Below are 27,513 nucleotides of genomic sequence, written 5' to 3' on the forward strand. Positions count from 1 at the left end.
CTGAATGCTCTAGCTAGAACTTCCAGTATTATGTTGAATAACAGTGGTGAAAATAGGCATCCTTATTGTGTTTCAGATCTTAGCAACTAGATCAGTATGATACTAGCTGTGGGTCTGTATGATACTAGCTGTGGGTCTGTCATATACGGCTTTTACTCTGTTGACGTGTGTTTCTTTCAGCCACTGCTTTTTTATTTTTATTTTTAAATCAGAAAGGGATGTTGAATTTTATCAAATGCTTTTTTAGCATCAATTGAAATGATCAGGTGGTTTTTGTCTTTCATTTTGTTGATATGATGTATCAAATTTATTGATTTGCTTATGTTGAACCATTCTTGCACCCCAACGAAAAATCTCACTTCGTCATACTGAATGGTATTTCCAATGTCTTATTGAATTAGGTTTGCCAGTATTTTGTTGAGGATTTTTGCATCAATATTAATCAGAGATATTGGTCTGTAGGTTTTTAAAAAATGTGTCTTTGTTTTGGGTATCGGGGAATACCCAAAAACACTGTAGAATGTCTTTGGTAATATTCCCTGCTTCTCTATTTTTGGAATAGTTTGAGGAGGATTGGTATCAGTTCTTTAAGTGTTCTGTAGAGTTAAGAAATAATGCCATCAAGTCCCGTGCTTTTCTTTGCTGAGAGACTTTTTATTACAACTTTGATCCCATTACTTGTTATTGTTCTGTTCAGGTTTTGAATTTCTTTCTGGTTTAATCTTGGTGGGTTTCTGTCTAGGAAATTGTTCACTTTTTCTAGATTTTCAGATTTATTGGTATATAGCTGCTCATAGTAGTCACTAATGATCCTTTGAATTCCTGCGATATTGGTTGCGATGTCTCCTTTTTCATTTCTGATGTTATTTATTTGATCTTCTTTCTCTTTCCTTAGTCTGGCTAATGGTTTGTCTTTTTTTTAACTTTTAAGAAAATGACTTTTCATTGCACTGATAGTTTGTGGTTTCTTTTTTCATTTCAAATTCATTTTTTCTGCTCCAATTTTTATTATTTATTTTCTTCTATTAATTTTCAGTTTGGTTTGCTATTGCTTTTCTATTTCTTTAAGATACATCATTAGGTTGTTTGCTTCAAGTTTTCTCTCTTTTTTGATGTAGGCACTTATAGCTATAAACTTCCCTTTAAGTACTGCCTTTGCTGTATCCCATAAATTTTAGTATGTTTTGGTTTCATTATCATTTGTTTAAAATATTTTTCAGTTTCCTTCATAATTTCTTTTTTCAGTATGTTGTTTACTTTCCATGTGTTTGTATAGCTCCTGCAATTCCTCTTGTTATTACTTTCTAGTTTTGTTCCATTGTGGTCAGAGAAGATACTTGATATTATTTCACTGTTTTGGATATTTTAAGACTTGTTTTGTGACCTAACATATAATCTATTATTGAGAATGATCCATGTGATTAGTAGAATGTGCATTTTTCAGCCATTGAATGAAATGCTTTGTAAATTTCTGTTGGATCCATTTGGCCTAAAGTGCAGATTAAGTCTGATATTTCTTTGTGGTTTTCTGTCTGGAAGACCATTCCAATGTTGAAAGTGGGATTTTGAAGTCTCCAGCAATTATTGCATTGGGATCTCTCTTTTTTATCTCTAATAATATTTCCTTTATATATCTGGGTGCTCCGGTGTTGAATGCATGCATATTTAAAATTGTTATATCCTACTGCTGAATTAACCCCTTTGTATTTTATGGTGATCCTGTCTCAGAGTTTTTGTCTGAAAATCTATTTTGTCTGATATATGTATAGCTACTCCTGCTCTTTTTTGGTTTCCATTGGCATGGAATATTTTTGTTCATCTCTTTTTTTCAGTCTATATGCATCTTCATATATGATGTGTGTTTCTTAAAGGCAAACAGATCAATGGGTCTTGTTTTATTATCCATTCAACCAGTCTATATCTTTTGATTGGAGAGTTTAGTCTATTTATATTCAGTGTTATTATTGATCAGTAAGGACTTACTCCTGCCATTTTGTTATTTGGTTTCTGTTTTGTGGCCTTCTCTTTCTTTCCATTCTGTCCTCCTTTAGTGAAGGTAATTTTTTTTTCTGGTAATATGGTTTAGTTTCTTGCTTTTTATCTTTATGAATCTGTTGTGTGTTTTTTTGGTTTGAGGTTACTACGTGGCTTGCAAATACTATTTTATAACCCCCTTATTTTAACGTGATAACAACTTAACAGTTTGCATAAACAAACAAGCAAGCAAAAATAAATCTAATAAAAACTCTATGCCTTAACTTGGTTAAGTGCATTCCTAAGTATTTTATTTATTTTTTGCAGCTGTTGTGAAAGGGATTAAGTTCTTGATTTAAATCTCAGCTTGGTTGTTGTTGGTGTCTAGCAGTGCTACTGATTTGTGTACATTGATTTTGTATCCTGAGACTTCCAAATAATTACTTAATTCACTAATCAGATATAGGAACTTTTTGAATGAGTCTTTAGGGTTTTCTAAATATATAATCATATTATCAGTAAATTATGACAGTTTGACTTCCTTTTCCAATTTAGATGTCCTTTATTTCCTTCTCTTGTCTGATTGCTCTGGATAGGACTTCCAGCACTATGTTGAATAGAAGTGGTGCAAGTGGGCATCTTTGTCTTTTTCAAGTTTTCAGGGGTAGAGCTTTTAACTTTTCTTCATTAGTATGATGTTTGCTGTGGATTTGTCATACATTATTCTTACTACTTTGAGGTATGCCCCTTGTATGCCAATTTTGTTGAAAGTTTTCCTCATAAAGGAATGCTGGATTTTGTCAAATGCTTTTTCTGTGTCTATTGAGATGATCATATGATTTTTGGTTTTAATGCTGTTTATCTGATGTATCACATTTATTGACTTGCGTATATTAAACCATCCCTGCATTTCTGGTATGAAACCCACTTGATCATGATGTATTACCTTTTTGATATTCTGTTGGATTCTGTTAGCTAGCATTTTGTTGAGGATTTTTGCATCTATTTTCCTCAGGGATATTGCTCTGTAGTTTTCCTTTTTGGTTATGTCCCTTCCTGGTTTTGGTAATAGGGTGATATTGGCTTCATAGAATGATTTCAGGAGGATTCCCTCTTTATCTTTTGGAATAGTTTCAGTAGGATTGGTACCAATTCTTCTTTGAATGTCTGATAGAATTCAGATGTGAACCCATCTGTGCCAGAATTTGTTGACATTTTTATTATTGATTCAATCTTGCTGTTTGTTATTGGTCTCTCTAGAGTTTCTATTTCTTCCTGAGATCAGAGCAGAACTAAATGAAATTGAAACAAAACAAACAAACAAACAAACAAATGAACCAATACAAAAGACAAGTGAAACAAAAACTGGTTCTTGGAAAAATACAACTGGTAGACCATTAGAAAAATCTAGAGGAGATGGATACATTCGTGCAAATATACAACTCTCCTGGATTAAATCAGGATGAAATGCATTTTTTTATTTTCTAAATGTCTTTTGCTTAGCAGAATGTTAAATTTTTTATGAAACCTAATTTGTCATTTATGTGATGGTTTGTACCATTGGTGTCCTATTTGTAAAAACTTTCTCACTACATTTTTCCTTTTCTTTTTTCCTTTGTTTTCTCTTTTCTGTAATATTTACATTTGTAAGTTTCCCTGTAAACACTGTTCTAGATGCATCAAAAAATTTTATATGTCATGTTTTAATATTTATTAAGTTCAATATGTTTTCTAATCTCTCATGATTTTTTGACCCATAGTTTGTTTAGAAAAGTGTTAATTCGCAAATATTAGGGAATATTCTAGATATTTCTTTGGTACCAATTTTGAATTTATTTGTTATGGTCAGAAAAAGTCCTGCTGTTGATTTGAATTCTCATATATTTTGAAACTTGTTATGTGTCACAGAATATAGTCGTTTCTGGTGAATGTATTATGTATACTTTTAAAAATACACATTCTCCTTTTGTTGGGTGAAGTGTTCTATAAGTGTTAACTAGATCTTGTTGTTAGTGTTTTTGAAGTTTTCTATTTTGTTTTCTTGTTATATCAATTATGAGAATACTGTTGAAATTTGAATTATAATTGTGGATTTGTTTTTTTTTTTTTTTTTTTTTTTTTTTTGAGACAGAGTCTCGCTCTGTTGCCCAGGCTGGAGTGCAGTGGTGCAATCTCGGCTCACTGCAAGCTCCACCTCCCGGGTTCACGCCATTCTCCCGCTTCAGCCTCTCCGAGTAGCTGGGACTACAGGCGCCCGCCACCACCCCAGGCTAATTTTTTTTTTTTTTGTATTTTTAGTAGCAACGGTGTTTCACCGTGGTCTCGATCTCTTGACCTCGTGATCCGCCTGCCTCGGCCTCCCAAAGTGCTGGGATTACAAGCGTGAGCCACCGTGCCCAGCCTGAATGTTCTAAAGAGTTGTATGAAAAATGATGATCTGAGTCTACCTCTATGTCTGATAGGAAGCTAGAGAAAATAAAACATGATACATGAATAGTAATCATGACCTTTCCTATAGAACTGGACTTGGATCATATTGTCAGTCATTTTCAAACCTTACACCCCAAACATTCAGTCTAAATCAAATCTGTGGAGGAAGTGAAACCAGCTTGAGTATCTCAATGTAGCTAGGGCCTGCATTTCTAAATGAAAACATTTGGGCCTCCTAGAATGCACCAGTCTTGACTAAGGCCAGAGGCTAAAGATCTAAGATTCTGGGAGACTTTGCTAGTCTTGAGAAACCCTAGAATTAGGCAGAGAACTAAGTTTGGGGAAATGAGGTAATTTGAGTGATAAGGGAGTGAGGGAAAGAGACTTGAAAGGATGGAATGGGGTCATGTGACATTAGATAGTAACTGCTGCATCACAGTAATCATCCTCTATCTTCCTCCTCCACTCTCATTTATTGAACACAATTATGTGCTGGGTGTATGTTATATCTAGTCATATGAGGTAGGTCTTTTATTTCCATTTTAAAAATGAGTAAATCATGTTCACCAAAATCAAGTAAACCGACCAAAGTCACCCAGCCAACTTCGTAGCCACCTTTTTTCCATTATACGTTTATAACGGAAAGCATGTTTTATGCTCTTTTATAGCAGGAGAATTTACCATTGTTTCTGTTGAAAAAAATTCCAATTATTTGATCCAACAGAATTATAGATTACTCAAGACACCAGCTAGGTTGAATTTTGCCTAACATATTAATGAGCAGATGATTTTATCCTTGTGCTATTGCTAAGAGAAGTAGTGGTAAAAGCAATAAAAATACCAAAGGGAATTCAGACACTAATAAGGCCTTTTTTCTGTAGAGTAGGTGTCTTGGAAAGAAAAATGCAAAATGTGTACTGAATACATTGATTTGTAAGTAAAAAAGGTACTATAATTACATAATATATTGAAACTATTATTTATCAAGTTGATCATTGAAGATTTTAGGTAAATTGAGTTGGCTACCACAGTCACTTGCTTTATTATTGGTCATTCTCTTTAGAGTTTAAAAGAAGTTGGAAAACCAGAATTACAGTGAAAATTCTATTTCTTTGGGGTCAAAATATAACTACCCTTTGGGGCTAGAAGAAAAACTTTATTATTATCCCATCTCTAAATCATTTCTGGAACTATCTCGGGAGAGAAAGAGTTGTATCCAAAAAGATAATAAGGAAAGTAGAAATATAATGAATTTAACTTGTGTCCTTGGTACATACAATAAAACCAATCAGGATTTAAGAAAAGGTTTTGACAATAACTTAATTTCACATATATCCAAGTCTAAGATTAAGTTGGAATTGTAAATTGTTTGTTTTAGGTTGAAATATTTTATAGAAGTAGGTATGTGTAATCTATTTAATATCAATGCTATTGTGAAGTAAGTAGTAATATTAGCAAAATGGAAATCAGAAAAAGACATTTATCACTAAGTCATCGATTTTTAAATGTGAGATATATATTTCACAGGCTTAAAGTAATAAGCCAATCTTAAAAGCATAAACATGTAATAATCCAGCAGGATTCTTAATATTGTTTATTGAATTGATTTTGAAATGTACTGAAATAAGAGATATCTTGGAGGTATAACAGAATCTTGATAAAAATAGATTGGAATATTGGAGTACATCAACCAAAAAATGTTTCAGCCAAACATATTCTCCATTTCCACATTTTAATATAGGCTATGCAAAAGAAACAGAACACAGATAAACTCATTTTAGATGATAAACCATTTACATGGCTGATGTTTCTGAAAGTGTGTATTAGTCAATTTTTTATTCCATTTTAAATACACTAAAGGAAAGCCTAGCCAGAGAAATTCAGTGGTGATCCCTTAGTGGAATAAGAAGCTGATTTGAGATGTAAAATTTACTTTCTGAATTTATCTGGTTTATCTTCTTTAAAATAAATTAACTTAAAATCAAAAATATTAATTTATTATGATGATTTGTTAAAATTTTTTGAGGACTAATGCATCCACAGGCGAGTAAATACCTTGTTATTTTGTACATGAATGTTGCAGTTGACCTCATTCCTGAATTGAAAGCTAAATTTGAGTGCCCATTTAAAGTGGCTTGTTTGGGTGTGATGGAAAAATGTTCTCACTAGTGAATGGATGGCACTATCAGATATTTACTCTGAAACTTATGTATTATTATTATTCTGAAAATTAGCATTGAAATGTGATAAGGTTTTATTTTTTCTTGTTTACTACAATGGCAGTGATTACTCCCCAGCTGACATTCTCTAAAACATGCTTATCACAACTGCTGTCTGACAGTTGTAACTTGTGAATGCAGTTCTTTGTCAATGTGAAAAATTATTCATTAACTAACAGTTCGGATAATTTTAACACTATCTAAAATCTTTTATCCAATCTTAGACTACTGAAGTCGTAGTTACTTAACAAGTTACCCTTAGATGTAAGCACCAGCAGCAAGGAACAAGATAGAAAATTCTGTTTAATAAAAACTTAATGAAAAACTGAAATGAGAAATTAAAATGAAATTTAGATATATAATAAATTTTGGTATATTTGTATTCTTTAACAGTGAAAATAATATATGTCACTTGTAAATATTGAATACTTTTTCATTGTACTTCATCTTAAAATTTATTACTAATTTGGATAGAATGGTGGCAGAAAAAAATGAGAACTGTCATTTTCCCCATTTATTAAAATTTGCAAGTACTGGTATCTCATTCTATTCCAAAAAAGGCAATGTCTTAGAGCATAGTTTTTTGTGTTATACATGTAATTATTTAAACAAGACACAAATTTTAAAAATAACTTTCATTTTAAAGTGATAATTAGCAGATCTTTTTAAAGGAAATAGCAAATAAAAATCTCCTTTAATGGCTAACTATAAAAGCAGGCTGTGAGCACTGACAGGAGAAGTAGATTGTGGTGGCAGGTATGAACTCACCTCTCGTGAACTCTTCCAAGTGAAGAAGAGAACCTGGAGAAAGAAATGTGCGCTTACATAATAAAGAATATGAAGACTGTCAATGTGTAGAGAATTCTGACTTAATCAAACAATTTCCCCCACACTAAATTTTATACTATTTTCAGAACAATCCTGTGTGAGGGTTAGGACAACTTCTATTATACCCATTTCACAGATTTCTCTTCTATGTTTAATAATCTTAACATGTTTGTGACTATCATCTTGGTTCAGAATGCAGTACTTCCATCATTGGCTGCAATGATCATCTCTTTCCTGGATCACTCATTTCTGATTTCTTCCCACTACCAACTACTATCAGAATAATCTTCTCAGTCTAGGGCTGTGAGTATGGCATTACTTTTCTCTGAAACATTGACTAATTTTCTTCCCATCTGTATTTTTGTTAAATTCCTATGTGACTTTGATATACATATGATTTGCCAAATAGTTTAAAAGATTAAAAAAAAATTCACTAGATCCACTTAGTTTGTGTAAATGAAGCCAAGAAAAGAAATATGGGCAAATAGGATATGTAAATAAACAAGAACATAATGTAATATTTTAACAAGAAAAAACCAAACTATTATGAAAACATTTTATATTTTATGATAGGCTTGCAAGCATTCTTTTACTTAGGAAAATTTAGAGGTATAATGTTTAATAATTAATTGATTGTAGCTTTCTAGAATGTTGACTGACAGTTTTTGGCCAGCTAATGAAATTGGCATAATATTTTAATGAATTATAACAGAGAGAATGAGAATAATGAGATCTAAAGTTAATGGAACGGATTACATGGGAGATAGAGTTAAATTTCTCATAAAAGATACCTGATGACAAAGTAATTACTAAATAATTATGTGGTAAATTATATTCTTTATCTCTACCAGTGGGAAAACCCTCTCTATTTGCTGGTTAGCTTTAGACATTGTTAAATAAACTTTTGATGAAATTAATCTGCCTGTCAAAAACAGATTTCAAAAATGTTTAAATCAATATTATGTGCCAGAAGAATGAGGATAGATTTGTTTCTCGTCCTAATTCTGCTTTTGTGAGTTTCAATCTCCATGAAGTTACTTTGGTTATTGATGTGATTTTTGTAATATGAATACATAAGAATATTGTTCTGTCAATGTTACAGCCAGGAATTTTGCATTGGGGATCATTTCTCTCTCTCTCTCTCTCTCTCTCTCTCTGTCTGTCTTATGCACACACACATACAAACACATACACACACACACACACACACACCCCTTATATATTGAACAAATTGATTTTTACAAATTTTGAAATTGGGGTAGATTGGACCTGACCAGGACTAATGCTAGGATCAGTGTATTCATTAATATCCTTGCTCTAAATTTCTCCTTATTTCCTTAACTTTGCCCATCCTTCAGACATCCATCACTTCATTAATCTATCTGTTTATTTCCTTTGCTTCTGTTCCCAGGCTGCCAAGTGTTGCTGGACAACAACTTAGCCAAAAAGATTCACAACAACCCTATGTTTTCTAGCTCGTCGGCACCCTCACTCTCATCCCCATGCTTCTTTCCCTATCTCTTTACCTGTTTCTAGTCCTGTTCTCTGCAATAGATTCTAGCAGGTTTTTCAAAAATGTGTTCCTCTTGTCAATGGCATACTTTAATCTCCCAAGGCCGCCAAGAGAAAAATACAGCCATCAAAAGAGCCCAGCAACTGACTTTGACCTTTGAGCTTAGATATGACATCACCCATTCTAGCTTTCTTCCCTTATGTTTAAAAAGCAGTTGTTTGTCCTTTCTCAGTTGAATCACCCCATCTTTGCTCAATGTGATAGAAAGAATAACATTCCCCAAAATGTTGACCCCTTAATCTCTAGAACTGGTAAACATTTTATCTTACATGGCGAAAGAGACACTGCAAATATGATTAAATTAAGGATCCTGAGATGGAGATAAATCATATTTGCAATGTCTCTTCTGCCATGTAAGGTAAAATTAGGAATTATTTGCATGGGATTAATTTAACAACAAGGGTTCATATAAGAAGCAGGTGAGAAGATCAGAGAGGGAGATGTAACAATGGAAACAGGGATGTGTGCTCTGTGTGTGTGAGTGAGTGCACTAGTCTGTTCTCATACTGCTATAAAGAACTGCCCAAGACCGGGTAATTTATAAAGGAAAGAGGTTTAATTGACTCACAGTTCTGAATGGCTGGGGAAGCTTCAGGAAACTTACAATCGTGGTGGAAGGTGAAGGGGAAGCAAGGGATGTTCTTCACAAGATGACAGGAAGGAGAAGTGCTGAGCAAAGGGGGAAGAGCCTTTTATAAAGCCATCAGATCTTGTGAGAACTCACTATTACAAAAACAGCACAGGGTAAACTGCCCTCATCCAATTACCTCTACCTGGTCTCTCCCTTGATACATGGGGATTAAGGGGATTATGGGGATTATAATTCAAGATGAGATTTGGGTGGGGACACAAAGCCTAACCATATCGGAGAGAGAGAGAAAGACAGACAGAGGTGCAGCAAGGGGTGGGAGATGTGGATTTTAATGCTCTATACTGCTGGCTTTGAAGACGGGTGATAGGACCTCAAGGTAAGAAATAGATGCTGCCCCTAGAAGCTGGAAAAGGCATGCAAATATATTCTCTCCTACAGGATCCAGAAAAGAATGTAGTCCTGCTGACATCTAGGCTCATAAAACCCATTTCAGACTTCTGATGTCCAGAAATATAAGATAAATTTTTGTTTTTATAAGCTAACAAAATAATGGTGATTTGCTATAGCAGCAGCAAAAATCTAACATACCAATATCTAATTTTCTATCACACAGGAATTTAATCTCATTATCTTTTGTATTTCCTCTACCATCAATTTTCTCTATTTTATCTTTTTAAGGTTGAAAAAAAAAGTTTTCCATTAACCTTCTGCCCAAACTACTGACATTATGTATTTCTTTCCTTTCAGCACCATTCATATTAAAAAAAATAGTTTATGTCTTCCATACTTGGCCCTCAAACCATGGTTTGGATCCTTGATCTGCTCTGTCTGAATGGGTTTTTCAACCTCAATAGAAGTTTCTGTTTGACAAAGTTAACTGAACTCTTTTCTCACCTGAGGCATTTGCAGTTTTCAACAGTAGTGGCTTGTCCTGGCTCTTGCTGTTATTTTGATTATTCTTTTTTGAATTCTTCACAAGCTCTTTTTTTTTTTTTTTTCACTAGGGCTACCCCTTACATGTCAATAGATCACTAAGGTTCTACATTTCTCTATTTCCTTTTTTACTTTCCACATAAACCTTGCGTTATTCCATCTACTCTCATAGTTTTAATTACCAGTTACAAGCAGAGAACTTCTAATCTGCTAGTCCTAACTTTACTCTTGAATTCCAAATATGTTTATCTATTAGGCTTGTCTGCCTGTATTTTATCTAGGCACCCCAAACATCGTTTGAACCTAGAGAGATCCTGGTAATTTTCAGTGTTCCATAGAAAAAATTGAAAATCACTCATACCTCCTCCAAGCTACTTATTCCTCTTCCCACTGCGCGTAGTCGAGTATATTTCACCAGTATCAATCAAATTAATCTTTACATTCCACAATGCTTCTACCATTTGAAAAATAATTTTATATTTTCTCTAGATTATGCAATCTTCTACCACAAAATTTTCTTACCTCTAAACTGATACTCAATGATATGATTTGGCTGTGTCCTCACACAAATATCATCTTGAATTGTAGCTCCCATAATTCCCACGTGTTGTAGGAGGGACCCAGTGGGAGATAACTGAATCATGGGGGTGGTTTTCCTCATACTGTTCTCCTGGTAGTGAATAAGTCTCATGAGATTTGATGGTTTTATAAGGAGAAACCCCTTTTGCTTGGTTCTCATTCTCTCTTGTCTGCTGCCATATAAGATGTGCCTTTCACCTTCCAACGTGATTGTGAGGCCTCCACAGCCACGTGGAATTGGGAGTCCATTAAACCTCTTTTTCTTCATAAATTACCCAGTCTCAGGTATGTTTTTATCAGCAACATGAAAATGAACTAATACAATATATCGGTACCAGTAATTTGGGGCATTGCAGTAAAGATACCTGAAAATGTGGAAGCAACTTTAGAACTGGGGGTAACAGGCAGAGGTTGGAACAGCTTGGAGGGCTCAAAAAAAGAAAGGAAAATGTGGGAAAGTTTGGAACTCCCTAAAGACTTGTTGAATGGCTTTGACCAAAATGCTGATAATGATATGGACAATGAAATCTAGGCTGAGGTACTCTCAGATGGAGATGAGGAACTTGCTGGGAACTGAAGCAAAGGTGAGTCTTGCTATGTTTTAGCAAAGAGACTGGCAGCCTTTTTCCCTTGCCCTAGAGATTTATGGAATTTTGAACTTGAAGGAGATGATATAGGGTATCTGGCAGAATAAATTTCTAAGCATCAAAGCATTCGAGAGGTGATTTGGGTGCTGTTAAAAACATTCAGTGTTAAAAGGAAAATAGAGCATAAAAGTTCAGAAAATTTGCAGCCTGATAATGCGATAAAAAAGAAAATCCCATTTTCTGAGGAGAAATTCAAGCCAGCTGCAGACATTTGCATAAGTAACCAGCCAAATATTAATCACCAAGACAATGGGGAAAATGTCTCCAGGGCATGTCAGAGACCTTTGAGGTGTGCCTCCCATCACAGGCCTGGAGGACTAGGAGGGAAAAATGGTTTTGTGGGCCAGGCCCAGGGCCCCTTGCCATGTGCAGCCCAGGTACTTGGTGCCCTGCATCCCAGCTGCTCTAACCATGGCTAAAGAGGCCAACATAGAGCTCAGGCCGTGGCTTCAGAGGGTGCAAACCCCAAGCCTTGGCATCTTCCATATGATGTTGAACCTGTGGATGCATAGCAGTCAAGAATTGATGTTTGGGAACCTCCACCTAAATTTTAGAGGATGTAAGGAAATGCTTGGATATCCAGGTATAAGTTGGTTGCAAGGGTAATGCCCTCATGGAGAACCTCTGCTGGGGTGATGGTGAAGGGAAATATGGGGTGTGAGCCCCCATACGGAGTTCCCACTGGGGCATTGCCTACTGGAGCTGTGAGAAGAGGGTTACCATCCTCCGGGTCCCAGAATGATAGATCCATTGACAGCTTGCATTGTGTGCCTGGAAAAGCCACAGACACTCTGTGCTAGCCTGTGAAAGCAACCAGGCAGGGGCTGTACCCTGCAAAGCCTCAAAGACAGAGCTGCCCAAGACCATGGGAACCCACCTCTTGCATCAGTGTGACTGGAACATGAGACATTGGGTCAAAGGAAATTATTTTGGAGCTTTGAGATTTGACTGCCCTACTATTTTTCAGACTTGTGTGGGGGCCTGTAGCCCCTTCATTTTGGCCGATTTCTCTCATTTGGAATGGGCATATTTATCCAGTGCTTGCACCCCCATTGTATCTAGGAAGTAACTAACTTGCTTTTGATTTTACAGGCTCCTAGGTGGAAGAGACTTGCCTTGCCTCAGATGAGACGTTGGACTGTGGACTTTTGAGTTAATTCTGGAATGAGTTAAGACTTTGGGGGACTGTTGGGAAGGCATGATTGGGGTTTCGACATGTGAGGACATGAGATTTGGGAAAGGTTGGGGTGAAATGATATGGTTTGGCTGTGTCCCCACCCAAATCTCATTTTGAATTGTAGCTTCAATATTGCCCATGTGTTGTGGGGGACACCTGGTAGGAGATAATTGAATCATGGGGGCAGTTTCCCCCATACTGTTCTTGTGGTAGTGAGTAAGTCTCATGAGATCTGACGGTTTTATAAAGAGAAACTCCTTTTGTTTGGCTCTCATTCTCTCTTGTCTGCTGCCATGTAAGATGTGCCCTTCACCTTCTGCCATGATTGTGAGGCCTCCCCAGCCACGTGGAACTGTTAGTCCATTTAACCTCTTTTCTGTCTAAATTACCCAGTGTGGGAATATCTTTATCAGCAGCATGAAAACAGACTAATACAGTCATCCTGCAAATAGCCTGACTTTCCTAAAGCTAGATTTGATTATGTCTCTGCCTTGTTTAAATATTACTTTTATATTCATGTTACCAAAGGATAGAGCACACATCTATTAAAATTGCCCACAAGGTCTGTCTTCTTTCTCTGACTTCCTAACCTCCTTCCTCTCCACATCAGGTACATTATGCTCCAAATATATTAAGCAGGTTTTTGTTCATTAGATAACCCTGATCCTATCTTAACATCTTTGCATACATTCTTCCTAAACTTTACTTCCTGCCTTCTTTGTCTGCTAACTAGGTAAGCATATACATCTTTTTTGTTTGAATCTTTTTTAACTGCCCAAAACTAGTCACTGTGTTTCCAGATCACTCTGTGCCTGTTTATGCTATGGCACTTATTGCATTGCATTGTAATTATTAGTTTTTGTTTTCTCACTAGTCTTCCAGTACTTTCAGGGTGAAAACTGTGCCTTCTTTGTGTGTATATATTTAGTGCCTAGCACAATATTTGGCTCATGGGAAATACTAGGTAAATGCAGCATGGATAAATACACGTCAAAAACTGATGTGAACAAAAGATCATGTAATAATTTTCTAAAAATACAACATCAAAGAATATTTAAGAAAACCTAGAAGAGGCTGTACAATAATTGAGTATGAAAGGAAACATACTATGGATGGTGTGGCAGTGGAGATAACAGTTCAAAGATCTGCCATACTTTGTGAGGAAGATCATCCATCTTCCTTAGGTGGCCAGCACACAGATGAATAGGATGCCATCTATGTTCTCAAGTGATTACAATCAGGAAGGAAGGAAAGTCATGTGAACAAATTGGTGGAATAAGGGACTGCTAGAACTACCAATGTATGCATAGCATCATAAAAGGGAAGGGTGGGAAATTCTTTATGGGATTAGATAAGGCTTCCAGAGGAATTAATTAAACCAAATTAAAATGTAATGCTTTTGAGAAAGAAGGAAGCAAATATTAATATCAATAATTGTTGGCTGGGCCCTGTGGCTCCTGCCTATAATCCCAGCACTTTGGGAAGCCAAGGTGAGCAGATTGCTTGAGGCCAAGAGTTCAAGACCAGCCTGCACAATATGGCAAAACCCTGCCTCTACAAAAAATACAAAAATTATTCAGATGTGGTGGCATGAGCTTGTAGTCTCACATACTAAAGAGGCTGAGGTGAAAGGATCACTTGAGCCAGGGAGGCAGAGGTTGCAATGGGTTGTGATTGTGCCACTGCACTCCAGCCTGCGTGACAGAGTGAGACCATGTCTCAAAGGAAAAAAAAAAAAAAAAAAAGAAATTGTAAAATAGAGAATGGATAATGCATTTGTGGAACATTAGTTTATGTGTACTTCTTGTAAGCCAATTGAACACATGCAATATTCAAAAAGTTTTACCCTGACTGAAAATTTTATTATAAACTGATGTGTCCCATTGATTTTATTAAGCAACTGTATTAAATTTGTCCTTGGTAGAGAAGAAATCATACTATCCCATTACAGACTCTATTCTGATCATGGTGTGAAGACATCAAAGGATAGAGTCAGGTGAAGTGATAGAGCTCCCATTGGGCCTGGCATCGCTTATAGAATGTAGACTTTGTTCTTATTTCCACATTCTCTGGGAGCATGATCAAAGCCTTTTAGATCTCTCAGGCCACACAGTTAGAAAATGACAGTCACCCTGGGGAACAAATTCTGAAAAGTCTATGGGGATATCATTAGAATATCATCAGTCAATTATTATTGTAAATTAAATATCCCTGATAACAATCATTTAAAATTCATACTGGTAATTAATTCAACAATTTTACTCTAATTATTTAACCCCATGAGAGAAAACTAATTTAAATGCTAACAGAATATTGTTTCAATAGTTACTTGCTTCAATTTTGATAAATAATGAGTTTAAGCATGTCCACATGCATTTGATACTGAATTTTTTTCAGAAGGATACATGTGCTTAAGGAAAAATTAATCAACATACATAAAGTCAGAAGGTTTTGCAATTTGATACATCTGGATGGGATGAGTTCCCAAAACTTACTTGTCTTCTTCGTTAGGAGTATCTTAGCTAATTTTCAGTGTTGGTTTTTTTCTTCTTACATTAATATTAATTTTATCATCAGTTGGTAAAGTTTCTTGGAAAATGATGTAGGATTTTTATTGAAATGGCAATAAATCTATAGATTCATTGGGAAAGAACTGAAATTTTATGTCAATAGATGAACACAGTACACATCTCTAATAGTCTATTTATTTCAATAATTCTTAAATGTATGTAGATAAGTGCTTATTTTTCCTAAATTTATATTTAATTGACAAAATTGCATATATTTATGGTGTACAACTTGATGTTTTGAGATATGTATACATTGTGGATGAATATGTCTAACATATTTATTAATTCACATACTTATTTTTTATGGTGAGAATGTTTATATACACTCTTAGCAATCTTCAAATATACAATACATTGTTATTAACTGTGGTCACCATATTATACAATACATCTCCTGAACTTATTCCCTCTGGCTAAATTTTGTATCTTTTGACCAACACTAATCCTTTCTCTTTTCCTACACCCCCAAGCCTTTTGTAGCCACCATTCTACTATCTGCTCCTGTGAGTTTTACTTTTTTAGATTCTATATATAAGTGAGATCATGTGTTATATGTCTTTCTGTGCCTGACTTATTTCACTTACAATAATGTCTTCCACGTTGATCCATGTTTTTGCAAGTGACAGGCAGCTTTCCTTCTTTTTAAAGCTGAATAGTATTCCACTGTATATACCACATTTTCTTTACCCGTTTATTCATCGATGAACACTTAGGTCGATTCCATATCTCCGCTAATGCTGCAATGAACATGGGAGTGCAGATATCTCTTCAATACACTAATCTCATTTCTTTTGGACATACATTCAATAATGGGATTGCAACACAGTGGTAGAAATGTAAATTAGTACAGTCATTATAAGAAATAGTATGGAGGTTCCTCAAAAAGTTAAAAGTAGTACTGCCATATGCTCCAGCTTAATAAAGTGTTTAATTGCTACAAAAAGGTTCTAAAATAATTGTTATCATTTATTTTGAAATTTTCATTGACATACAATTAAAATTATATGTATTTGACATGTACAATGTGTTGATTTATATACATATATACACATTGTGTAATGATTACAACAGTCAAATTAAAACATTCATTATCACTCATTGTGTGTTGAAGGTGGGAAAAAGGAGACTTAAAATCTTCTCTATCAAAATTCAAACAATACAATATTATTAACTATAGTCACTATGCTGCACCTTAGATGTCCAGAACTTATAACTGAAAGTGTGTCCCTTTGACCAATATCTCCCCATGTCCCTCACTCCCTAGACATTAGCAACTACCCTTTTTCTGTCTTTTGAGTTCAAAATTTTTAAATTCCACATATATGTGGGATCATACAATATTTGTGTTTTTTTTGTGTGTGTCTGACTTACTTTACTAACCATAATGTCACCCAGGTCCATCCATGTTGTAAAAATTCCTAGAAACATATAACCTACCAAGACTGAATCATGAAGAAATAGAAAATCTGAACAGACTAATAACAAATAAGGAGATTGAGTCAGTCATTGAAAACTTCCCAAGAAAGAAAGATACAATACTATAGAGGTGGTTTTATATGACTTGCAGGGCTAGGAAATAAAGGGTATTTTAGTTTCTATCTTGTCCTTTCTTGGACCATTTACTCTGGAGAAAGCTATCTTTCATATCATGAGGACATTCAGACGCCCTTGTGGAAGGGTGTCTCAGTTCATATGAGGATGGACTGAGGCCTTCTGCCAACAACTCACAAATAGTAGCCAGCCATGTGAGTGAACCACCTTGAAAGTAGATCTTCCAACCCTTGTTATGCCTTTAGATGATTGCATACCTGGCCCCCATTTTGATTACAAATTCATGAGAGACAACCAGAATCATCCAGATGAGCTGCCCCTGAATGCTTTATCCACAGAACTATCTATATGTATCTGTGTATCTATATGTATCCCATAACATTATGTTGTAAACCTCAAATATATACAATAATATTTATTTTAAAAAGGAAACTGTGAGACATAATGAATGCGTATTGTTTTAGCTTGGAAAGTATGACTTAAAGGGGAAGCCATACATATGACTGTAAAATTCAATGTTAAAAATCTCAGAAAAATATATAGTGGTACCTCAGAGAACCATTCAGTTAAACAATAAGACTTATTTGTCATAGACTAAGCTGAAACCAAGGTAGAATACATATGATCTTGAAGATGGTTATAGGTGGTGTGGCTTTTGTCTAATGATATGTACCCCAGTATGATTCATAAAGGACCAAAGAAATTTTAAGAAAATTCTACTAACAGAAACATTGCAAGGTTGATCAGAAGAAGACAGAGAGAGTACAAAATAAAAAGAGGAATTTAGATCCCCAAAATTTTACTACCTGAAAGTAAACTGAAAAAATTACTCAGCTGCAAATCCAGGCTCCATTTCTGAACAAAGAAAGAACATCTGGAAGGGCAAAAGAATCCTGCAAATCATTACCAGGCCTTTAGTGCTAATGAAGGAACTGGCAGTATGCTCCCTGTGGGATTTAAGGATTGTTACAAACCAGTGGCTCCTGTGTGACTCTTATTGTCTTTCTTTTTCAATGGGATAGTTAATAGTGGCTATTCTTTGCCTGTTTCAAAAGAGAATCTGCATTAGGAGTATGGTAAAAAGACAACTTTTCTATTTAGTTCTCAAGTCTTTATAGTGAGAGCCCAGAATTGGATCCCTGGAGCCTCATTTACACTTGGCCTTAATTTAGGTGGTAAAAATTGTAACTTTGATGCTGTCAAAGAATGAGACTTTTGGGGACTTTGGGAAGAGAGGAGTATGTTTTGCATATAGGAGGAACATGATTTATCATAAGTCAGAGGGCAAGCTGAGTTAGGCAGCCTCCAAGTTTGTCCTGAATATTCCTTGTATTCTGGCAGTGGTGCTTTGTGGAATCCCCACCCACACTGAATCATGGCTGGGCTGCATAACCAATAGGATATTTTTTAAATAACAAATGGTTTTGGTATATGACTTCTAATGTAGGGAGGTAAACATTTTTGTTCACCAGTTGCTGTCAAGCGCCTAAAAGACTTACGGAAGACATTCAATAAATATTCATTTTTAAGAAGAAAAGTATTGACAAATTTGGTTTATTATAATAAATTATTTTGAAATAAGTTGTATTTTGTCACCCTTTGTTAATGGTATTTATGAATGTTAGCTGTTATCCTTGATTTTGATAGCAGTAAGACAGCTTTAAAATACCTTTACATTCAATGAGACAAAGAGCTGTCTTAAGGAAGTAGCAATCTACCTCTATATTACCAGCATAACTTTACTTTCAAACACAATGATCACTTTTTCTGTTTCTAGCTACCCCTGGTGGGTATTTAACTCCTATCATTTCCTGAAATACTAGAGGCTTCATCTTTTAAAACAATTTTACTGGCTCTGTAGTACTGAGATACAGAAACTTTTACATACACAACTACATTGTGGTGTAGCTTCCTGGAAGCCAACTATTGAGCATTTACCATGTACCCTGTATTATCATATTTAATTCTTACATCTCTATGAGTCAGGACTATTATCCCTGTGCTTAAAAAATAAAGAAAAATAAAAATGGCACTCAAAGAGGTTTAAGATATTATACTAGTAATTGTCAGATAAATAATTTAACATAAGTCAGTTGCACTCCAAAAACTGATGTGATGAATTCTTATAATTTCTTGTTGTGTTGACATCTTTTAAAAATTATTTTCAATTTTTGTGGGTACATAGTAGGTTATATATTAATGGAGTACATGAGATACCCAGATACAGACACGAAACGTATACTAATCACAACATGTAAAATGGGGTATTCATTCCCTTAAGTTTTTCTTCTTTGTGATACAAAAAATCCAATTATAAACTTTTAGTTATTTACAAACTTACAATAAAATTATTATTGACTACAGTCACCCTATTGTGCTATCAAATAAGTCTTATTTATTCTTTCTATTTTTATTTTGTACCCATTAGTCATCCCCACCTCCACTCTTCCCAGCCTCTGGCAACCTTCTACTCTCTATGTCCATGAGTGCAATTGTTTTGATTTTTAGACCCCCACAAATAATTGAGAACATGCAATGTTTGTCTTTCTGTGTTTGCCTTATTTCATTTAACATAATGATCTCCAGTTCCATGCATGTTGTTGCAAATGAATGGATATCATCCTTTTTGTGGCTGAATAGTACTCCATTGTGTAGATGTACCACATTTTCTTTATTTATTCATCTGTTGATAAACATTTAAGTTGCTTCCAAATCTTAGTTATTGTAAACAGTGCTGCAACAAACATAGGAGCATAGATATCTCTTCAGTATACTGATTTCCTTTTTGGGGGGTATGTATCCACCAGTGGGATTGTTGGATCATATGGTAGCTCTATATTTAGCTTTTTTTTTTTTTTTTTTGAGGCAGAGATTTTTCTTGTTGTCCAGGCTGGAGTGCAATGCTGTGGTCTCAGCTCACTGCAACCTCTACCCCCTGGATTCAAGTGATTCTCCTGCCTCAGACTCCCAACTAGCTGGGATTACAGGTGCCTGCCACCACACCTGGCTATTTTTTTTTTTTTTTTGGTATTTTTAGTAGAGATGTGGTTTCACTATGTTAGCCAGGCTGGTCTTGAACTCCTGACCTCAGGTGATGCACCCACCTTGGCCTCCCAAAGTGTTGGTATTACAGGCATGAGCCACTGTGCCCAGCCTATTTTTAGTTTTTTTGAGGAGCCTCCAAACTGTTCTCCATAGTGGTGGTACTGATTTGCATTCCCAGAAACAGCCTACGTGGGTTTCCATTTCTCCACATTTGTCAGCATTTGCTATTGTCTGGCTTTTAGATAAAAGCCACGTTAACTGAGGTGAGATAAAATCTCATTGTAGTTTTGATTTGTACTTATCTGATAATCATCGATGTTGAGCACCTTTTCATAGGCCTATTTGCCATTTGTATCTATTTTTTTGAGAAATATTCAAAATTTTCTGATTTTCAAATTGGATTATTTTCTATAGAGTTGTTTGAGCTCCTTATATATTCTGGTTATTAATCCCTTGACAAATGGGCAGTTTGCAAATATTTTTTTCCCATTCTGTGGACTGTCTCTTCACAATGTTAGTTGTTTCCTTGGCAGTGCAGAAGTTTTAGCTTCCATTTGTCCATTTTTATTTTGGTTTCCTGTGCTTGTGGGGTATTACTCAAGGAATTTTTTTCCCAAACCAATGTCTGGGAGAGTTTCCCTAATGTTTCTTGCAGAATTTTCATAGTTTATGGTCTTAGACTTATGTCTTTAGTTAATTTTGTTTGATTTTTGTAAATGGCTAGAGATAGAGGTCCAGTTTCACTCTTCTGCATATGAATATCTAGTTTCCTGGGCACCATTTATTGAAAGACTGTCCTTTCCTCAGTGTATGTTCTTGACACCTTTGTCAAATATGAGTTCACTGTAGGTGTACAAATTTGCTTTTAGTTTCTTTATTCTGTTCCATTGGTCTATGTGTCTGTTTTCATGTTAATAACATGCTGTTTTGTTACTATAGCTTTGTAAATTTGAAATTAAGTAAAGTGATTCCTCTGGTTTTGTTCTTTTTGCTCTGGATAGCTTTGGCTATTCTGAGTCTTTTGTGGTTTTATATTAATTTTAGGATTTTTTTTCTATTTCTGTTAAGAACGTCATTGGTATTTTAATAGGGATTGCATTGAATCTGTAGATTGCTTTGGGTAGTGTGGATATATTAATGACATTGATTCTTCCAACTTATGAACATGAAATATTTTTTCATTTTTTGGTGTTACATCAGTTTCTTTTATCAGTGTTTTATAGTTTGCATTATAGAGATCTTTCACCTCTTTGGTTAATTTCTAGGTATTTAATTTTATGTGTGGCTATTGTAACTGGGATTATGTTTTTATTTCTTCTTCAGATGTTTCACTGTTGGCATATAGAAATGCTACTGATTTTTGTATGTTGATTTTGTATTCTGTGACTTTACTAAATTTATCAGTTCTAATAGTTTATTTCACAGAGTCTTTAGGTATTGCCAAGTATAAGATCATGTCATTTGCTAACACGTGTAATTTGACTTTTTCTTTTCCATTTGGATGCCCTTTACATCTTTCTCTTGTCTGATTACTCTAGCTAGGACTTCTAGTATTATGTTGAGTAAAAGTAGTGACAGTGGGCATCTTTGTCATGTTCCAGATCTTAAGAGTAAAGGCTTTCAGATTTTTCTCATTCAGTTTGATACTAGCTGTGGTTCTGTCATATATGGCTTTTATTATGTTGAGGCATGTTCTTTATATACCCAGTTTTTTGAGCATTTTTATCATGAAGGGATGTTGAATTTTATAAAAGGCTTTGTCAGCATCGATTGAAATGGTCATGTGGTTTTTGTCCTTCCTTCTGTTGATATGATGTATTGCATTGAACGATTTGCATGGTTTGAACCATCCTTGCATCTCTGGTATAAATTTTAGTTTTTCATGATGAATGATCTTTTAAGTGTATTGTTCAGTTTCGTTTGCTAATATTTTGTTGAGGATTGTTACACCGAACTCTTCAGTTTGCTAGTATTTTGTTCAAGCATTTTATGCCTAATATAGAAGAATTAGGCGTAAAATGTATTTTTTGATGTGTCTGTCTGGTTTGGGTATCAGGTCATATTGACCTCATAGAATGAGTTTGCAAGTATTCACTTTTTCTCTGTTTTGCAGAATAGTTTGAAGATGATTGGTATTAGTTCTTCCTTAAATGTTTGGTAGAATTCAGCAATGAAGTCATTGAGTTCCAGGCTTTTCTTTCTTTTTTTTTTTTTTTTTTTGAGATGGAGTCTCGCTATGTCACCCAGGCTGGAGTGCAGTGGCGCGATCTCTGCTCACTGCAAGCTCCACCTCCCAGGTTCACACCATTCTCTTTCCTCAGCCTCCAGAGTAGCTGGGACTATAGGTGCCCACCACCATGCCTGGCTAATTTTTTGTATTTTTAGTAGAGACGGTGTTTCACCGTGTTAGCCAGGATGGTCTCGATCTCTTGACCTCATGATCCGCCCACCTTGGCCTCCCAAAGTGCTGGGATTACAGGCATGAGCCCCTCTGCGCCCAGCCCAGGCTTTTCTTAATTGGGAGACTTCTTCTTATGGATTCATCTTGTTACTTGTTACTGGTCTTTTCAGACTTTGGATTTCTTTATTATTCAATCTTCATTGATTGTATGTGTCTAGGAATTTATCACTTCTTCTAGGTTTTCTGATTTTTTGGCATACATTTGCTCATAGTAGCCCCTAATAATTCTTCAAGTTTCTGTGGTATCAGTTGTAATGTCACCTTTTGCATGTCTGTTATTATTTATATTGGTTTTCCCTCTTTTTTTCTTTATTGGTCTGGCTAAAAGTTTGTCAATTTTGTTTATCTTCTCAAAAAACCTACTTTTTGTTTCATTGATCTTTTGTATTGTTTTCTTCATTTCAAATTCGTTTATTCAGCTCTAATCTTTATTATTTCTTTTTTTATACTAATTTTGGGTTTGATTTGCTCTTGATTTTCTTGTTACTTAAGATGTATCATTAGGGTATTTATTTGAAGTTTTTTTCTTCGTTTGAGGTAGGCACTTATAGGTATAAATTTCCCTCTAATACTTATTTTGCTGTATCCCATAGATTTTGGTATGTTGTGTTTCGATTATCATTTGTTTCAAAAAATTTTTCAATTGTGTTCTTAATTACTTCATTGGCCCACTGGTCATTCAGGAACATATTGTTTAATTTTCATGTATTTGAGTAGTCTCCAAAATTCCTCCTGTTATTGATTTACAGTTTTATTCCATTGTGGTCAGAGAAGATGCCTGGTATTTTTTACATTTTTAAAAATTGAGAATGATCTGTGCTGAGGAGAAGAATGTGTAATCTTCAGCCTTTGGATGAAGTAAATATTCTTTAAATAACTATTAGGTCCACTTGATCTATAGTGCTGATTAAGTCCAATGTTGCTTTGCTGAGTTTCTATCTCGGAGATCTGTCCAGTGCTGAAAATGGGGTGTTGAAGTCTCCAGCTATTGTTGTGTTGAAGTTATCTCTCTCTTTAGCTCTAATAATATTTACTTTATATATCTGGGTGATCCAATGCTGGGCGCATATATATTTAAAATTGTTACATCCTCTTACAGAATTGATCCTGTTATATTTATATAATGACCTTCTCTGTTTCTTCTTATGGTTTTTCTCTTGAAATCTATTTTGTCTTATATAAGTATAGACACTCCTGCTTCTTACTGGTTTCCATTGGTATGGAATATCTATTTCCATCCTTTATTTTCAGTTGATATGTATCTTTACAGGTGAATTATATTTCTTGTAGGCAACAGATCATTGGGTCTTGCTTTCTCATCCATCCAACCACTCTGTCTTTTGATTGAAGAGTTTGCTCCATTTATATTCAATGTTATTATTGATAAGTACTTACTCCTGCCATTTTGTTATTTGTTTACTGGTTGTCTCATGTTCTTCTCTTCCTTCTTTCCTTCCTTCCTGTCTTCCTTTCAGTGCAGGTGATTTTTCTAGTGATATGATTTAATTTCTTGCCTTTTAATCTTTACATACTTGTTATTTGGTGAGGTCATATTCTCCTGGATGGTCTTGATGCTTGTAGATGTTTGTCAGTGCCTGGGCATAGAAAAGTTAGGCGTTTATTGTAGTTTTCACAGTCTGGGCTTGTTTGTGCCCATACTTGGGCAGGCTTTCCAGGAATTTGAAGGGGCTTAGGCCTCAAACCCAATAATGTTGTAGCTCTTGCAGATTCATAGAGCTACATATGGTTTTTGATTTGAGGTTGCTGTGAGACTTGAAAATACTTTCTTACAACACATTGTTTTAAACTGGTGACAACACCAATTATATAAGCAATGAAATAAACACGTGAACACAAAGAAAACTAATAAAAACTGTACACTGTAACTTCATTCTCCAACTTTTTAACATTTTGTGTTTTCTCTTTGTGTCTTATTCTACTTGGTCTTCAAAAGGTGTTGTCATTATTATTTTTTATTGGTTCATCATTTAATCTTTCTACTTAATAGAAGACTAGTTTACACATGACAATTACAGTGTTATAATATTCTGTTTTTATGTGTGCTATTACCAGTGAGTTTTATACCTTCAGATGGTTTCTTATTGCTCATTTATATTCCTTCTTTCAGGTTGAAGACCTCCCTTTGGTATTTCTTGCAGTACAGATCTGGTATTGATGAAAACTCTCAAGTTTTATTTGTCTGGGAAGCTCTTTATTTCTCCTTCACACTTGAAAGACATTTTCACTGGATATATTATTTGAGGGTAAACATGTTTCTTTGTTTGTTTGTTTCCTTCAGCACTTTAAATATGGCCTGCCTTTCTCTCTTGGCTTGCAAGATTTCCACTGAAAAGTCTTCTGTCAGGCATATTGATGAACAATTCTATGTTATTTGTTTGTTTTTGTTTTGTTTTTCTTTTCCTGCTTTTAGAATTTTTTCTTTATTTTTGACCTTTTGGAGTTTTATTTTTATTTTATTTATTTATTTTTTTAGACGGACTCTTGCTCTGTCGCCCAAACTGGAGTGCAGTGGCGCGATCTCGGCTCACTGCAAGCTCTGCCTCCCGGGTTCACGCCATTCTCCTGCCTCAGCCTCTCCAAGTAGCTGGGACTACAGGTGCCCGCCACCAGGCCCGGCTAATTTTTTGTATTTTTAGTAGAAACGGGGTTTCACCGTGGTCTCGATCTCCTGACCTCGTGATCCGGCCGCCTCGGCCTCCCAAAGTGCTGGGATTACAAGCGTGAGCCACTGCACCTGGCCTGGAGTTTCATTATTAAATGCTTTGAGGTAGTCTTCTGTGGGTTAAATCTTCTTGGTGTTCTAGAACCTTCTTATACGTTTAAGGCTATGTCTTAGAAATTGTAGACATGCTTCATTGTTTTTCTTTTCTTTACTTTTGCCTCTTTTGTGTATCTTCAAATAGCCTGTCTTCAAGCTCACTAATTCTTTCTTCTGAAGAACCCTTGAGATTTAAGTATACATCAGTGGTAGCCTGGAAGAACCCTCTATGGGTTGGTGGCGGTGGTGGTAGAAAGTCCTTTCTATTCTTCTCTCCTCTTTCCACAAGCAGAGGAGCTTCTCCCTGTAGCCATCACTACCACCAACCCATGGAGGCTTCTTCAGTCAGCTTGTGGTGAATGCTGCCGGGCCTGAGACTCACCCTTCAGGACAATGGGTTCCCCTCTGGCCCAGGGTCAGTCCAGAAATGCTGATCAAGAGCCTAGTCCTGAGTTTGGGGACTCCAAGAGATTGTTTATTCCTCTACTTCATTGTGGCCAAACTGGCACCTGAGATGGAAGACAGAGTCCCCTTACTTTTCCTCTTGCTTTTCTCAAACAGAAAGATTCTTTTACTATAGCTGCCATAGCTGGGAATGTGCTGGGTCACACCTAAAGCCAGCATGTCTTAGAGCCCAAGGCCCATGTCATATTACTTGGGTTTTGCTGTGGGTTATTTGGGACCCAAGGGTTCTTTAATCAGCAAGTGATGAATCCTGCCAGGACTGGGTCCTACCCTTCAAAGCAGCAGGTTCCCTTTGGGCCCAGGGTATACCTAGAAATGTTGTCCATGAGCTAGGGCTTGGAATGGGTGCCTTATGACTCTGCCCAAGACTGTATCCTACTGTAGCTATACTGCTATCCAAGATGTAAGATAAAGTTCTCTTTACTTTTCACTCTGCTCCCTTCAAGCAGAAGGAAGGAGTCACTTTCATTGCTATGAGTTGTACAGCCTGAGGTTGGAGAAGGGGTAGCACAAACACTCCCTTACCCACTCTGGTGTCTCCCTAGGTCATGTGCCACCCGAGTCCACTGTCTCTAATCCCACCTTAGCACTGGTATTTGCCTAGAAATTGTGGTCATTGTGGCACAGACTGCCTTTCAAGTTTATCTAAAACCCTAGAGCACTTTGGCCCATGATGGCAAGGCCTACCGAGAAACTCAAGTTCCAACCCCTGGGATGGGTGAGTCCCCTCTGGCTAGGTATGGTCCAAATGCTCCCGCCATGTGTAGGTACTAACTGAGCCTAGCACAGCTTCACTCTGTGCGATAACAGGACAGCACTACATTGAATGAAAAGTCTCACAATTGCTGCATTCTATCCCAGATTTTTCCACACCACACAACTTCTACCAGTGGATGGGAGATGAGTGGCACAAGCACTCCCTTAGCCACCCTTACTCTTGTCTCAGTAGGTCATGTCCCCCTGCCTCTTCCCCCGTGCCCCACTGCTGCCCCAGTCCACTGGCTCTGAAAGAAGCTCGGCTGTAGGATTTGCCTAGAAATTTCAGTCCTTCTGTTATGTAGATACCAGTTTGGTTGCATAGTAGTTAGTAGTTAATTTTATTTATTTATTTTTATTATACTTTAAGTTTTAGGGTACAAGCACACCACGTGCAGGTTTGTTACATATGTATCCATGTGCCATGTTGATGTGCTACACCTGTTAACTCCTCATTTAACATTAGGTATATCTCCTAATGCTATTCCTCCCCACTCCCCTCACCCCACAACAGGCCCCGGTGTATGATGTTCCCCTTCCTGTGTCCATGTATTCTCATTGTTCAATTCCCACCTATGAGTGAGAACATGTGGTGTTTGGTTTTTTCTCCTTGTGATTGTTTGCTGAGAATGATGGTTTCCAGTTTCATCCACGTCCCTACAAAGGACATGAACTCATTATTTTTTATGGCTGCATAGTATTCCATGGTGTATATGTGCCACATTTTCTTAATCCAGTCTATCATTGTTGGACATTTGGGTTGGTTCCAAGTCTTTGCTATTGTGAATAGTGCTGCAATAAACATACGTGTGCATATGTCTTTATAGCAGCATGATTTATAATCCTTTGGGTATATACCCAGTAATGGGATGGCTGGGTCAAATGGTATTTCTAGTTCTAGATCCCTGAGGAATCCCCACACTGACTTCCACAA

Source organism: Symphalangus syndactylus, chromosome 4 (genome assembly GCF_028878055.3).
Source record: "Symphalangus syndactylus isolate Jambi chromosome 4, NHGRI_mSymSyn1-v2.1_pri, whole genome shotgun sequence".
Classification (NCBI taxonomy): Eukaryota; Metazoa; Chordata; class Mammalia; order Primates; family Hylobatidae; genus Symphalangus; species Symphalangus syndactylus.